At 53.5% G+C, this 16,566-nt stretch overlaps 1 protein-coding gene across 1 annotated transcript in view; it reads right to left on the bottom strand.

Moving 5' to 3' along the window:
- Positions 1-16,566, bottom strand: part of LOC309543671 (maestro heat-like repeat-containing protein family member 1) — a gene marked incomplete at its 5' end in the record, with an annotated part of 136,785 nt that overhangs the window by 67,985 nt on the left and 52,234 nt on the right. The window lies entirely within an intron of this gene.

The raw sequence follows: 16,566 nt of genomic DNA, 5'->3' as shown, positions 1-16,566 counted from the left end.
AGGGTATATAGAGGTGGCAGAGGTTATATGAGAGAGGTTTGATCGGGGTACATAGAGGGGGCAGAGGTTATATGAGGGAGGTGTGATCGGGGTACATAGAGGGGGCAGAGGGTATATGGGGAGGTGAGATCGGGGTATATATAGGGGCAGAGGTTATATGAGGGAGGTGTGATCGGGGTATATATAGGGGCAGAGGGTATATGGGGAGGTGAGATCGGGGTATATATAGGGGCAGAGGTTATATGAGGGAGGTTTGATCGGGGTACATAAAGGTGGCAGAGGTTATATGGGGAGGTGTGATCAGGGTACATACAGGTGGCAGAGGGTATATGGGGAGGTGAGATCGGGGTATATATAGGGGCAGAGGTTATATGAGGGAGGTGTGATCGGGGTACATAAAGGTGGCAGAGGTTATATGGGGAGGTGTGATCGGGGTATATATAGGGGCAGAAGTTATATGAGGGAGGTGTGATCGGGGTATATAGAGGGGGCAGAGGTTATATGAGGGAGGTGTGATCGGGGTACATAGAGGTGGCCGAGGTTATATGAGGGAGGTGTGATCGGGGTACAAAAGGTGGCAGAGGTTATATAGGGGGAGAGGTGTGATCGGGGTACATAGAGGGGGTGGCAGAGGGTATATGGGGAGGTGTGATCAGGGTACACACAGGTGGCAGAGGGTATATGGGGAGGTGAGATCGGGGTATATATAGGGGCAGAGGTTATATGGGAGAGGTGAGATCGGGGTACATAGAGGGGGCAGAGGTTATATGAGGGAGGTGTGATTGGGGTATATAGAGGGGGCAGAGGTTAAATGAGGGAGGTGTGATCGGGGTATATATAGGGGCAGAGGTTCTATGGGGGAGGTGTGATTGGGGTACATAGAGGGGGCAGAGGTTATATGGGAGAGGTGTGATCGGGGTACATAGAGGGGGCAGAGGTTATATGGGAGAGATGTGATCGGGGTACATAGAGGGGGCAGAGGTTATATGGGAGAGGTGTGGTCAGGGTACATAGAGGGGGCAGAGGTTATATGGGAGAGGTGTGATCGGGGTACATAGAGGGGGCACAGGTTATATGGGAGAGGTGTGATCGGGGTACATAGAGGGGGCAGAGGTTATATGGGGGAGGTGTGATCGGGGTATATAGAGGGGGCAGAGGTTATATGGGGGAGGTGTGATCAGGGAACATAGAGGGGGCAGAAGTTATATGAGGGAGGTGTGATCGGGGTACATAGAGGGGGCACAGGTTATATGGGGAGGTGTGATCGGGGTATATAGAGGGGGCAGAGGTTATATGGGGGAGGTGTGATCGGGGTACATCGAGGGGGCGGCAGAGGTTATATGGGAGAGGTGTGATCGGGGTACATAGAGGGGGAAGAGGTTATATGAGGGAGGTGTGATCGGGGTACATAGAGGAGGCAGAGGTTATATGGGAGAGGTGTGATCGGGGTACATAGAGGGGGAAGAGGTTATATGAGGGAGGTGTGATTGGGGTACATAGAGGGGGCAGAGGTTATATGGGGAGGTGTGATCGGGGTATATAGAGGGGCAGAGGTTATATGGGGGAGGTGTGATCGGGGTATATAGAGGGGCAGAGGTTATATGGGGGAGGTGTGATCAGGGTATATAGAGGGGCAGAGGTTATAGGAGGGAGGTGTGATTGGGGTACATAGAGGTGGCAGAGGTTATATGGGGGAGGTGTGGTCAGGGTACATAGAGGGGGCAGAGGTTATATGGGAGAGGTGTGATCAGGGTATATAGAGGGGGCAGAGGTTATATGAGGGAGGTTTGATCGGGGTATATAGAGGGGCAGAGGTTATATGGGGAGGTGTGATCGGGGTATATAGAGGGGGCAGAGGTTATATGGGGGAGGTGTGATCGGGGTATATAGAGGGGGCAGAGGTTATATGGGGGGAGAGGTGTGATCAGGGAACATAGAGGGGGCAGAGGTTATATGGGGGAGGTGTGATCGGGGTACATAGAGGGGGCAGAGGTTATATGGGGAGGTGTGATCGGGGTACATAGAGGGGGCAGAGGTTATATGGGAGAGGTGTGATCAGGGTATATAGAGGGGGCAGAGGTTATATGAGGGAGGTTTGATCGGGGTATATAGAGGGGCAGAGGTTATATGGGGAGGTGTGATCGGGGTATATAGAGGGGGCAGAGGTTATATGGGGGAGGTGTGATCGGGGTATATAGAGGGGGCAGAGGTTATATGGGGGGAGAGGTGTGATCAGGGAACATAGAGGGGGCAGAGGTTATATGGGGGAGGTGTGATCGGGGTACATAGAGGGGGCAGAGGTTATATGGGGAGGTGTGATCGGGGTACATAGAGGGGGCAGAGGTTATATGGGAGAGGTGTGATCGGGGTACATAGAGGGGGCAGAGGTTATATGAGGGAGGTGTGATCGGGGAACATAGAGGGGGCAGAGGTTATATGGGGGAGGTGTGATCGGGGTACATAGAGGGGGCGGCAGAGGTTATATGGGAGAGGTGTGATCGGGGTACATAGAGGGGGCAGAGGTTATATGGGGGAGGTGTGATCAGGGTATATAGAGGGGGCAGAGGTTATATGAGGGAGGTGTGATTGGGGTACATAGAGGGGGCAGAGGTTATATGGGGAGGTGTGATCAGGGTATATAGAGGGGGCAGAGGTTATATGAGGGAGGTGTGATTGGGGTATATAGAGGGGGGAGAGGTTATATGAGGGAGGTGTGATCGGGGTATATAGAGGGGCAGAGGTTATATGGGGAGGTGTGATCGGGGTATATAGAGGGGGCAGAGGTTATTTGAGGGAGGTTTGATCGGGGTACATAGAGGGGGCAGAGGTTATATGGGGAGGTGAGATCAGGGTATATAGAGGGGCAGAGGTTATATGGGGGAGGTGTGATCGGGGTATATAGAGGGGGCAGGGGTTAAATGGGGGGAGAGGTGTGATCAGGGGACATAGAGGGGGCAGAGGTTATATGAGGGGGGGGTGTAATGGGGGTACAGGAAGGGGGCGGTGTGATATGTAGAAGTATATAGGATATATATATATATATATATATATATATATATATATATATATATATATATAGAGGGGGTGGCAGAGGTTATATGGGGAGGTGAGATCGGGGTATATATAGGGGCAGAGGTTATATGAGGGAGGTGTGATCAGGGTACATCGAGGTGGCAGGGGTTATATGAGGGAGGTGTGATTGGGGTACATAGAGGGGGCAGAGGTTATATGGGGAGGTGTGATCGGGGTACAAAAGGTGGCAGAGGTTATATGGGGGGAGAGGTGTGATCGGGGTACATAGAGGGGGTGGCAGAGGGTATATGGGGAGGTGAGATCGGGGTATATATAGGGGCAGAGGTTATATGAGGGAGGTGTGATTGGGGTACATAAAGGTGGCAGAGGTTATATGGGGAGGTGTGATCGGGGTATATAGAGGTGGCAGGGGTTATATGAGGGAGGTGTGATTGGGGTATATAGAGGGGGCAGAGGTTATATGAGGGAGGTGTGATCGGGGTATATATAGGGGCAGAGGTTCTATGGGGGAGGTGTGATCGGGGTACATAGAGGGGGCAGAGGTTATATGGGAGAGGTGTGATCGGGGTACATAGAGGGGGCAGAGGTTATATGGGAGAGGTGTGATCGGGGTATATAGAGGGGGCAGAGGTTATATGGGGGAGGTGTGATCGGGGTACATAGAGGTGGCAGAGGTTATATGGGGGAGGTGTGATCGGGGTATATATAGGGGCAGAGGTTATATGGGAGAGGTGTGATCGGGGTATATAGAGGGGGCAGAGGTTATATGGGGGAGGTGTGATCGGGGTACATAGAGGTGGCAGAGGTTATATGGGGGAGGTGTGATTGGGGTACATAGAGGTGGCAGAGGTTATATGGGGAGGTGTGATCAGGGTACATAGAGGGGGCAGAGGTTATATGGGGAGGTGTGATTGGGGTACATAGAGGGGGCGGCAGAGGTTATATGGGGAGGTGTGATTGGGGTACACAGAGGGGGCACAGGTTATATGGGAGAGGTGTGATCGGGGTATATAGAGGGGGCAGAGGTTATATGAGGGAGGTGTGATCGGGGTACATAGAGGGAGCAGAGGTTATATGGGGGAGGTGTGATCGGGGTATATATAGGGGGCAGAGGTTATATGAGGGAGGTGTGATCAGGGTACATAGAGGGGGCAGAGGTTATATGGGGGAGGTGTGATCGGGGTATATAGAGGGGGCAGAGGTTATATGAGGGAGGTGTGATCGGGGTACATAGAGGGGGCAGAGGTTATATGGGGGGAGAGGTGTGATCGGGGTACATAGAGGGGGCAGAGGTTATATGAGGGAGGTTTGATCGGGGTACATAGAGGGGGCAGAGGTTATATGGGGGAGGTGTGATCGGGGTATATAGAGGGAGCAGAGGTTATATGAGGGAGGTGTGATTGGGGTATATAGAGGGGGCAGAGGTTATATGAGGGAGGTGTGATCGGGGTATATATAGGGGCAGAGGTTCTATGGGGGAGGTGTGATCGGGGTACATAGAGGGGGCAGAGGTTATATGGGAGAGGTGTGATCGGGGTACATAGAGGGGGCAGAGGTTATATGGGGGAGGTGTGATCGGGGTACATAGAGGTGGCAGAGGTTATATGGGGGAGGTGTGATCGGGGTACATAGAGGTGGCAGAGGTTATATGGGGAGGTGTGATCAGGGTACATAGAGGGGGCGGCAGAGGTTATATGGGGAGGTGTGATTGGGGTACACAGAGGGGGCACAGGTTATATGGGAGAGGTGTGATCGGGGTACATAGAGGGGGCAGAGGTTATATGGGGAGGTGTGATCGGGGTATATATAGGGGGCAGAGGTTATATGAGGGAGGTGTGATCAGGGTACATAGAGGGGGCAGAGGTTATATGGGGGAGGTGTGATCGGGGTATATAGAGGGGGCAGAGGTTATATGAGGGAGGTGTGATCGGGGTACATAGAGGGGGCAGAGGTTATATGAGGGAGGTTTGATCGGGGTACATAGAGGGGGCAGAGGTTATATGGGGGAGGTGTGATCGGGGTATATAGAGGGAGCAGAGGTTATATGGGAGAGATGTGATCGGGGTATATAGAGGGGGCAGAGGTTATATGGGGGAGGTGTGATCGGGGTATATAGAGGGGGCAAAGGTTATATGGGAGAGATGTGATCGGGGTATATAGAGGGGGCAGAGGTTATATGGGGGAGGTGTGATCGGGGTATATAGAGGGGGCAAAGGTTATATGGGGGGAGAGGTGTGATCAGGGAACATAGAGGGGGCAGAGGTTATATGGGAGAGGTGTGATCGGGGTACATAGAGGGGGCAGAGGTTATATGGGGGAGGTGTGATCGGGGTATATAGAGGGGGCAAAGGTTATATGGGGGGAGAGGTGTGATCAGGGAACATAGAGGGGGCAGAGGTTATATGGGGGAGGTGTGATCGGGGTACATAGAGGGGGCAGAGGTTATATGGGGAGGTGTGATCGGGGTACATAGAGGGGGCAGAGGTTATATGGGGGAGGTGTGATCGGGGTACATATAGGGGGCAGAGGTTATATGGGGGAGGTGTGATCGGGGTACATAGAGGGGGCAGAGGTTATATGGGAGAGGTGTGATCGGGGTACATAGAGGGAGCAGAGGTTATATGGGGAGGTGTGATCGGGGTACATAGAGGTGGCAGGGGTTATATGAGGGAGGTGTGATCGGGGTATATATAGGGGCAGAGGTTCTATGGGGGAGGTGTGATCGGGGTACATAGAGGGGGCAGAGGTTATATGGGAGAGGTGTGATCGGGGTACATAGAGGGGGCAGAGGTTATATGGGGGAGGTGTGATCGGGGTACATAGAGGGGGCAGAGGTTATATGGGGGAGGTGTGATCGGGGTACATAGAGGGGGCAGAGGTTATATGGGGGAGGTGTGATCGGGGTACATAGAGGGGGCAAAGGTTATATGGGAGAGGTGTGATCGGGGTACATAGAGGGGGCAGAGGTTATATGGGGGAGGTGTGATCGGGGTACATAGAGGGGGCAGAGGTTATATGGGGGAGGTGTGATCGGGGTACATAGAGGGGGCAGAGGTTATATGGGAGAGGTGTGATCGGGGTACATAGAGGGGGCAGAGGTTATATGGGGGAGGTGTGATCGGGGTACATAGAGGGGGCAGAGGTTATATGGGAGAGGTGTGATCGGGGTACATAGAGGGGGCAGAGGTTATATGGGAGAGGTGTGATCGGGGTACATAGAGGGGGCAGAGGTTATATGGGAGAGGTGTGATCGGGGTACATAGAGGGGGCAGAGGTTATATGGGAGAGATGTGATCGGGGTACATAGAGGGGGCAGAGGTTATATGGGGAGGTGTGATCGGGGTACATAGAGGGGGCAGAGGATATATGGGGGAGGTGTGATCGGGGTACATAGAGGGGGCAGAGGTTATATGGGAGAGGTGTGATCGGGGTACATAGAGGGGGCAGAGGTTATATGGGAGAGGTGTGATCGGGGTATATATAGGGGGCAGAGGTTATATGGGGGAGGTGTGATCGGGGTACATAGAGAGGGCAGAGGTTATATGGGAGAGGTGTGATCGGGGTACATAGAGGGGGCAGAGGTTATATGGGGGAGGTGTGATCGGGGTACATAGAGGGGGCAGAGGTTATATGGGAGAGGTGTGATCGGGGTACATAGAGGGGGCAGAGGTTATATGGGGAGGTGTGGTCAGGGTACATAGAGGGGGCAGAGGTTATATGGGGGAGGTGTGATCGGGGGTACATAGAGGGGGCAGAGGTTATATGATCGGGGTATATAGAGGGGGCAGAGGTTATATGGGAGAGGTGTGATCAGGGTACACAGAGGGGGCACAGGTTATATGGGAGAGGTGTGATCGGGGTATATAGAGGGGGCAGAGGTTATATGGGAGAGATGTGATCGGGGTATATAGAGGGGGCAGAGGTTATATGAGGGAGGTGTGATCGGGGTACATAGAGGGGGCAGAGGGTATATGGGAGAGGTGTGATCGGGGTATATATAGGGGGCAGAGGTTATATGGGGGAGGTGTGGTCAGGGTACATAGAGGGGGCAGAGGTTATATGGGAGAGATGTGATCGGGGTATATAGAGGGGGCAGAGGTTTTATGAGGGAGGTGTGATCGGGGTACATAGAGGGGGCAGAGGTTATATGGGGGAGGTGTGATCTGGGTACATAGAGGGGGCAGAGGTTATATGGGGGAGGTGTGATCGGGGTACATAGAGGGGGCAGAGGTTATATGGGGGAGGTGTGATCGGGGTACATAGAGGGGGCAGAGGTTCTATGGGGGAGGTGTGATCGGGGTACATAGAGGGAGCAGAGGTTATATGGGAGAGGTGTGATCAGGGTACATAGAGGGGGCAGAGGTTATATGGGGGAGGTGTGATCTGGGTACATAGAGGGGGCAGAGGTTATATGGGGGAGGTGTGATCGGGGTACATAGAGGGGGCAGAGGTTCTATGGGGGAGGTGTGATCGGGGTACATAGAGGGAGCAGAGGTTATATGGGAGAGGTGTGATCGGGGTACATAGAGGGGAAGAGGTTATATGAGGGAGGTGTGATTGGGGTATATAGAGGGGGCAGAGGTTATATGAGGGAGGTGTGATCGGGGTATATATAGGGGCAGAGGTTCTATGGGGGAGGTGTGATCGGGGTACATAGAGGGGGCAGAGGTTATATGGGAGAGGTGTGATCGGGGTACATAGAGGGGGCAGAGGTTATATGGGGGAGGTGTGATCGGGGTATATATAGGGGCAGAGGTTCTATGGGGGAGGTGTGATCGGGGTACATAGAGGGGGCAGAGGTTATATGGGAGAGGTGTGATCGGGGTATATATAGGGGCAGAGGTTCTATGGGGGAGGTGTGATCGGGGTACATAGAGGGGGCAGAGGTTATATGGGAGAGGTGTGATCGGGGTACATAGAGGGGGCAGAGGTTATATGGGGGAGGTGTGATCGGGGTACATAGAGGGGGCAGAGGTTATATGGGAGAGGTGTGATCGGGGTACATAGAGGGGGCAGAGGTTATATGGGGAGGTGTGGTCAGGGTACATAGAGGGGGCAGAGGTTATATGGGGGAGGTGTGATCAGGGTACACAGAGGGGGCACAGGTTATATGGGAGAGGTGTGATCGGGGTATATAGAGGGGGCAGAGGTTATATGGGGGAGGTGTGATCGGGGTATATAGAGGGGGCAGAGATTATATGAGGGAGGTGTGATCGGGGTACATAGAGGGGGCAGAGGTTATATGGGGGAGGTGTGATCGGGGTATATATAGGGGGCAGAGGTTATATGGGGGAGGTGTGGTCAGGGTACATAGAGGGGGCAGAGGTTATATGGGAGAGATGTGATCGGGGTATATAGAGGGGGCAGAGGTTATATGGGAGAGGTGTGATCGGGGTACATAGAGGGGGCAGAGGTTATATGGGGGAGGTGTGATCGGGGTATATAGAGGGGGCAGAGGTTATATGGGAGAGGTGTGATCAGGGAACATAGAGGGGGCAGAGGTTATATGGGAGAGGTGTGATCGGGGTAAATATAGGGGGCAGAGGTTATATGAGGGAGGTGTGATCGGGGTACATAGAGGTGGCAGGGGTTATATGAGGGAGGTGTGATCAGGGTACATAGAGGGGGCAGAGGTTATATGAGGGAGGTGTGATTGGGGTATATAGAGGGGGCAGAGGTTATATGAGGGAGGTGTGATCGGGGTATATATAGGGGCAGAGGTTCTATGGGGGAGGTGTGATCGGGGTACATAGAGGGGGCAGAGGTTATATGGGAGAGGTGTGATCGGGGTATATAGAGGGAGCAGAGGTTATATGAGGGAGGTGTGATCGGGGTACATAGAGGGGGCAGAGGTTATATGGGGGAGGTGTGATCGGGGTATATAGAGGGGGCAAAGGTTATATGGGGGGAGAGGTGTGATCGGGGTATATAGAGGGGGCAGAGGTTATATGGGAGAGGTGTGATCAGGGTACACAGAGGGGGCAGAGGTTATATGGGAGAGGTGTGATCGGGGTATATAGAGGGGGCAGAGGTTATATGAGGGAGGTGTGATCGGGGTACATAGAGAGGGGCAGAGGTTATATGGGGGAGGTGTGATCGGGGTATATAGAGGGGGCAGAGGTTATATGGGAGAGATGTGATCGGGGTATATAGAGGGGGCAGAGGTTATATGAGGGAGGTGTGATCGGGGTACATAGAGGGGGCAGAGGATATATGGGGGAGGTGTGATCGGGGTATATAGAGGGGGCAAAGGTTATATGGGGGGAGAGGTGTGATCAGGGAACATAGAGGGGGCAGAGGTTATATGGGGAGGTGTGATCGGGGTACATATAGGGGGCAGAGGTTATATGGGGGAGGTGTGATCGGGGTACATAGAGGGGGCAGAGGTTATATGGGAGAGGTGTGATCGGGGTACATAGAGGGAGCAGAGGTTATATGGGGAGGTGTGATTGGGGTATATAGAGGGGGCAGAGGTTATATGAGGGAGGTGTGATCGGGGTATATATAGGGGCAGAGGTTCTATGGGGGAGGTGTGATCGGGGTACATAGAGGGGGCAGAGGTTATATGGGAGAGGTGTGATCGGGGTACATAGAGGGGGCAGAGGTTATATGGGGAGGTGTGATCAGGGTACATAGAGGGGGCAGAGGTTATATGGGAGAGGTGTGATCGGGGTACATAGAGGGGGCAGAGGTTATATGGGGAGGTGTGATCGGGGTACATAGAGGGGGCAGAGGTTATATGGGAGAGGTGTGATCGGGGTACATAGAGGGGGCAGAGGTTATATGGGGAGGTGTGATCAGGGTACATAGAGGGGGCAGAGGTTATATGGGGAGGTGTGATCGGGGTATATATAGGGGGCAGAGGTTATATGGGGGAGGTGTGATCGGGGTACATAGAGGGGGCAGAGGTTATATGGGAGAGCTGTGATCGGGGTACATAGAGGGGGCAGAGGTTATATGGGGAGGTGTGATCGGGGTACATAGAGGGGGCAGAGGTTATATGAGGGAGGTGTGATCGGGGTACATAGAGGTGGCAGGTGTTATATGAGGGAGGTGTGATTGGGGTATATAGAGGGGGCAGAGGTTATATGAGGGAGGTGTGATCGGGGTATATATAGGGGGCAGAGGTTATATGAGGGAGGTGTGATCGGGGTATATATAGGGGCAGAGGTTCTATGGGGGAGGTGTGATCGGGGTACATAGAGGGGGCAGAGGTTATATGGGAGAGGTGTGATCGGGGTACATAGAGGGGGCAGAGGTTATATGGGGGAGGTGTGATCGGGGTACATAGAGGGGGCAGAGGTTATATGGGAGAGGTGTGATCGGGGTACATAGAGGGGGCAGAGGTTATATGGGGAGGTGTGATCAGGGTACATAGAGGGGGCAGAGGTTATATGGGGGAGGTGTGATCAGGGTACATAGAGGGGGCAGAGGTTATATGGGAGAGATGTGATCGGGGTATATAGAGGGGGCAGAGGTTATATGGGGGAGGTGTGATCGGGGTATATATAGGGGGCAGAGGTTATATGGGAGAGGTGTGATCGGGGTACATAGAGGGGGCAGAGGTTATATGGGGGAGGTGTGATCAGGGTACATAGAGGGGGCAGAGGTTATATGGGAGAGGTGTGATCGGGGTATATAGAGGGGGCAGAGGTTATATGGGAGAGGTGTGATCGGGGTATATAGAGGGGGCAGAGGTTATATGGGAGAGGTGTGATCGGGGTATATAGAGGGGGCAGAGGTTATATGGGAGAGGTGTGATCGGGGTATATAGAGGGGGCAGAGGTTATATGAGGGAGGTGTGATCGGGGTACATAGAGGGGGAAGAGGTTATATGGGAGAGATGTGATCGGGGTATATAGAGGGGGCAGAGGTTATATGGGGGAGGTGTGATCGGGGTATATATAGGGGGCAGAGGTTATATGGGAGAGGTGTGATCGGGGTACATAGAGGGGGCAGAGGTTATATGGGGGAGGTGTGATCAGGGTACATAGAGGGGGCAGAGGTTATATGGGAGAGGTGTGATCGGGGTATATAGAGGGGGCAGAGGTTATATGGGAGAGATGTGATCGGGGTACATAGAGGGGGCAGAGGTTATATGAGGGAGGTGTGATCGGGGTACATAGAGGGGGCAGAGGTTATATGGGGGAGGTGTGATCGGGGTACATAGAGGGGGCAGAGGTTATATGGGGGAGGTGTGGTCAGGGTACATAGAGGGGGCAGAGGTTATATGGGAGAGGTGTGATCGGGGTATATAGAGGGGGCAGAGGTTATATGGGAGAGATGTGATCGGGGTACATAGAGGGGGCAGAGGTTATATGAGGGAGGTGTGATCGGGGTACATAGAGGGGGCAGAGGTTATATGGGGGAGGTGTGATCGGGGTACATAGAGGGGGCAGAGGTTATATGAGGGAGGTGTGATCGGGGTACATAGAGGGGGCAGAGGTTATATGGGGGAGGTGTGGTCAGGGTACATAGAGGGGGCAGAGGTTATATGGGAGAGATGTGATCGGGGTATATAGAGGGGGCAGAGGTTATATGGGGGAGGTGTGATCGGGGTACATAGAGGGGGCAGAGGTTATATGGGGGAGGTGTGATCGGGGTATATAGAGGGGGCAGAGGTTATATGGGAGAGGTGTGATCAGGGAACATAGAGGGGGCAGAGGGTATATGGGAGAGGTGTGATCGGGGTATATATAGGGGGCAGAGGTTATATGGGGGAGGTGTGGTCAGGGTACATAGAGGGAGCAGAGGTTATATGGGGAGGTGTGATCGGGGTATATATAGGGGCAGAAGTTATATGAGGGAGGTGTGATCGGGGTATATAGAGGGGGCAGAGGTTATATGAGGGAGGTGTGATCGGGGTACATAGAGGGGGCAGAGGTTATATGAGGGAGGTGTGATCGGGGTACATAGAGGGGGCAGAGGTTATATGAGGGAGGTGTGATCGGGGTACAAAAGGTGGCAGAGGTTATATAGGGGGAGAGGTGTGATCGGGGTACATAGAGGGGGTGGCAGAGGTTATATGGGAGAGGTGTGATCAGGGTACACACAGGTGGCAGAGGGTATATGGGGAGGTGAGATCGGGGTATATATAGGGGCAGAGGTTATATGGGAGAGGTGAGATCGGGGTACATAGAGGGGGCAGAGGTTATATGAGGGAGGTGTGATTGGGGTATATAGAGGGGGCAGAGGTTATATGAGGGAGGTGTGATCGGGGTATATATAGGGGCAGAGGTTCTATGGGGGAGGTGTGATTGGGGTACATAGAGGGGGCAGAGGTTATATGGGAGAGGTGTGATCGGGGTACATAGAGGGGGCAGAGGTTATATGGGAGAGATGTGATCGGGGTACATAGAGGGGGCAGAGGTTATATGGGAGAGGTGTGGTCAGGGTACATAAAGGGGGCAGAGGTTATATGGGAGAGGTGTGATCGGGGTACATAGAGGGGGCACAGGTTATATGGGAGAGGTGTGATCGGGGTACATAGAGGGGGCAGAGGTTATATGGGGGAGGTGTGATCGGGGTATATAGAGGGGGCAGAGGTTATATGGGGGGAGAGGTGTGATCGGGGTACATAGAGGGGGCACAGGTTATATGGGAGAGGTGTGATCAGGGAACATAGAGGGGGCAGAGGTTATATGGGGGAGGTGTGATCAGGGAACATAGAGGGGGCAGAAGTTATATGAGGGAGGTGTGATCGGGGTACATAGAGGGGGCACAGGTTATATGGGGAGGTGTGATCGGGGTATATAGAGGGGGCAGAGGTTATATGGGGGAGGTGTGATCGGGGTACATCGAGGGGGCGGCAGAGGTTATATGGGAGAGGTGTGATCGGGGTACATAGAGGGGGAAGAGGTTATATGAGGGAGGTGTGATCGGGGTACATAGAGGAGGCAGAGGTTATATGGGAGAGGTGTGATCGGGGTACATAGAGGGGGAAGAGGTTATATGAGGGAGGTGTGATTGGGGTACATAGAGGGGGCAGAGGTTATATGGGGAGGTGTGATCAGGGTATATAGAGGGGGCAGAGGTTATATGAGGGAGGTTTGATCGGGGTATATAGAGGGGCAGAGGTTATATGGGGGAGGTGTGATCAGGGTATATAGAGGGGCAGAGGTTATAGGAGGGAGGTGTGATTGGGGTACATAGAGGTGGCAGAGGTTATATGGGGGAGGTGTGGTCAGGGTACATAGAGGGGGCAGAGGTTATATGGGAGAGGTGTGATCAGGGTATATAGAGGGGGCAGAGGTTATATGAGGGAGGTTTGATCGGGGTATATAGAGGGGCAGAGGTTATATGGGGAGGTGTGATCGGGGTATATAGAGGGGGCAGAGGTTATATGGGGGAGGTGTGATCGGGGTATATAGAGGGGGCAGAGGTTATATGGGGGGAGAGGTGTGATCAGGGAACATAGAGGGGGCAGAGGTTATATGGGGGAGGTGTGATCGGGGTACATAGAGGGGGCAGAGGTTATATGGGGAGGTGTGATCGGGGTACATAGAGGGGGCAGAGGTTATATGGGAGAGGTGTGATCGGGGTACATAGAGGGGGCAGAGGTTATATGAGGGAGGTGTGATCGGGGAACATAGAGGGGGCAGAGGTTATATGGGGGAGGTGTGATCGGGGTACATAGAGGGGGCGGCAGAGGTTATATGGGAGAGGTGTGATCGGGGTACATAGAGGGGGCAGAGGTTATATGGGGGAGGTGTGATCAGGGTATATAGAGGGGGCAGAGGTTATATGAGGGAGGTGTGATTGGGGTACATAGAGGGGGCAGAGGTTATATGGGGAGGTGTGATCGGGGTACAAAAGGTGGCAGAGGTTATATGGGGGGAGAGGTGTGATCGGGGTACATAGAGGGGGTGGCAGAGGGTATATGGGGAGGTGAGATCGGGGTATATAGAGGGGGCAGAGGTTATATGGGAGAGGTGTGATCAGGGTACATAGAGGGGGCAGAGGTTATATGAGGGAGGTGTGATTGGGGTACATAAAGGTGGCAGAGGTTATATGGGGAGGTGTGATCGGGGTATATAGAGGTGGCAGGGGTTATATGAGGGAGGTGTGATTGGGGTATATAGAGGGGGCAGAGGTTATATGAGGGAGGTGTGATCGGGGTATATATAGGGGCAGAGGTTCTATGGGGGAGGTGTGATCGGGGTACATAGAGGGGGCAGAGGTTATATGGGAGAGGTGTGATCGGGGTACATAGAGGGGGCAGAGGTTATATGGGGGAGGTGTGATCGGGGTACATAGAGGTGGCAGAGGTTATATGGGGGAGGTGTGATCGGGGTACATAGAGGTGGCAGAGGTTATATGGGGAGGTGTGATCAGGGTACATAGAGGGGGCAGAGGTTATATGGGGAGGTGTGATTGGGGTACATAGAGGGGGCGGCAGAGGTTATATGGGGAGGTGTGATCAGGGTACATAGAGGGGGCAGAGGTTATATGGGAGAGGTGTGATCGGGGTATATAGAGGGGGCAGAGGTTATATGAGGGAGGTGTGATCGGGGTACATAGAGGGAGCAGAGGTTATATGGGGAGGTGTGATCGGGGTATATATAGGGGGCAGAGGTTATATGAGGGAGGTGTGATCAGGGTACATAGAGGGGGCAGAGGTTATATGGGGGAGGTGTGATCGGGGTACATAGAGGGGGCAGAGGTTATATGGGGAGGTGTGATCGGGGTATATAGAGGGGGCAGAGGTTATATGAGGGAGGTGTGATCGGGGTACATAGAGGGGGCAGAGGTTATATGGGGGGAGAGGTGTGATCGGGGTACATAGAGGGGGCAGAGGATATATGAGGGAGGTTTGATCGGGGTACATAGAGGGGGCAGAGGTTATATGGGGGAGGTGTGATCGGGGTATATAGAGGGAGCAGAGGTTATATGGGAGAGATGTGATCGGGGTATATAGAGGGGGCAGAGGTTATATGGGGGAGGTGTGATCGGGGTATATAGAGGGGGCAAAGGTTATATGGGAGAGATGTGATCGGGGTATATAGAGGGGGCAGAGGTTATATGGGGGAGGTGTGATCGGGGTATATAGAGGGGGCAAAGGTTATATGGGGGGAGAGGTGTGATCAGGGAACATAGAGGGGGCAGAGGTTATATGGGAGAGGTGTGATCGGGGTACATAGAGGGGGCAGAGGTTATATGGGGGAGGTGTGATCGGGGTACATATAGGGGGCAGAGGTTATATGGGGGAGGTGTGATCGGGGTACATAGAGGGGGCAGAGGTTATATGGGAGAGGTGTGATCGGGGTACATAGAGGGAGCAGAGGTTATATGGGGAGGTGTGATCGGGGTACATAGAGGGGGCAGAGGTTATATGGGGGAGGTGTGATCGGGGTACATAGAGGGGGCAGAGGTTATATGGGGGAGGTGTGATCGGGGTACATAGAGGGGGCAAAGGTTATATGGGAGAGGTGTGATCGGGGTACATAGAGGGGGCAGAGGTTATATGGGGGAGGTGTGATCGGGGTACATAGAGGGGGCAGAGGTTATATGGGGGAGGTGTGATCGGGGTACATAGAGGGGGCAGAGGTTATATGGGAGAGGTGTGATCGGGGTACATAGAGGGGGCAGAGGTTATATGGGGGAGGTGTGATCGGGGTACATAGAGGGGGCAGAGGTTATATGGGAGAGGTGTGATCGGGGTACATAGAGGGGGCAGAGGTTATATGGGAGAGGTGTGATCGGGGTATATATAGGGGGCAGAGGTTATATGGGGGAGGTGTGATCGGGGTACATAGAGAGGGCAGAGGTTATATGGGAGAGGTGTGATCGGGGTACATAGAGGGGGCAGAGGTTATATGGGGGAGGTGTGATCGGGGTACATAGAGGGGGCAGAGGTTATATGGGAGAGGTGTGATCGGGGTACATAGAGGGGGCAGAGGTTATATGGGGAGGTGTGGTCAGGGTACATAGAGGGGGCAGAGGTTATATGGGGGAGGTGTGATCAGGGTACATAGAGGGGGCAGAGGTTATATGGGAGAGGTGTGATCAGGGTACACAGAGGGGGCAGAGGTTATATGGGAGAGGTGTGATCAGGGTACATAGAGGGGGCAGAGGTTATATGGGAGAGGTGTGATCGGGGTATATAGAGGGGGCAGAGGTTATATGGGGGAGGTGTGGTCAGGGTACATAGAGGGGGCAGAGGTTATATGGGAGAGATGTGATCGGGGTATATAGAGGGGGCAGAGGTTTTATGAGGGAGGTGTGATCGGGGTACATAGAGGGGGCAGAGGTTATATGGGGGAGGTGTGATCTGGGTACATAGAGGGGGCAGAGGTTATATGGGGGAGGTGTGATCGGGGTACATAGAGGGGGCAGAGGTTATATGGGGGAGGTGTGATCGGGGTACATAGAGGGGGCAGAGGTTCTATGGGGGAGGTGTGATCGGGGTACATAGAGGGAGCAGAGGTTATATGGGAGAGGTGTGATCTGGGTACATAGAGGGGGCAGAGGTTCTATGGGGGAGGTGTGATCGGGGTACATAGAGGGAGCAGAGGTTATATGGGAGAGGTGTGA

This window comes from Pelophylax lessonae (genome assembly GCF_965119305.1).
Source record: "Pelophylax lessonae genome assembly, contig: HAP1_SCAFFOLD_291, whole genome shotgun sequence".
Lineage (NCBI taxonomy): Eukaryota > Metazoa > Chordata > Amphibia > Anura > Ranidae > Pelophylax > Pelophylax lessonae.
This window is presented reverse-complemented; position numbering and strand designations above follow the sequence as displayed.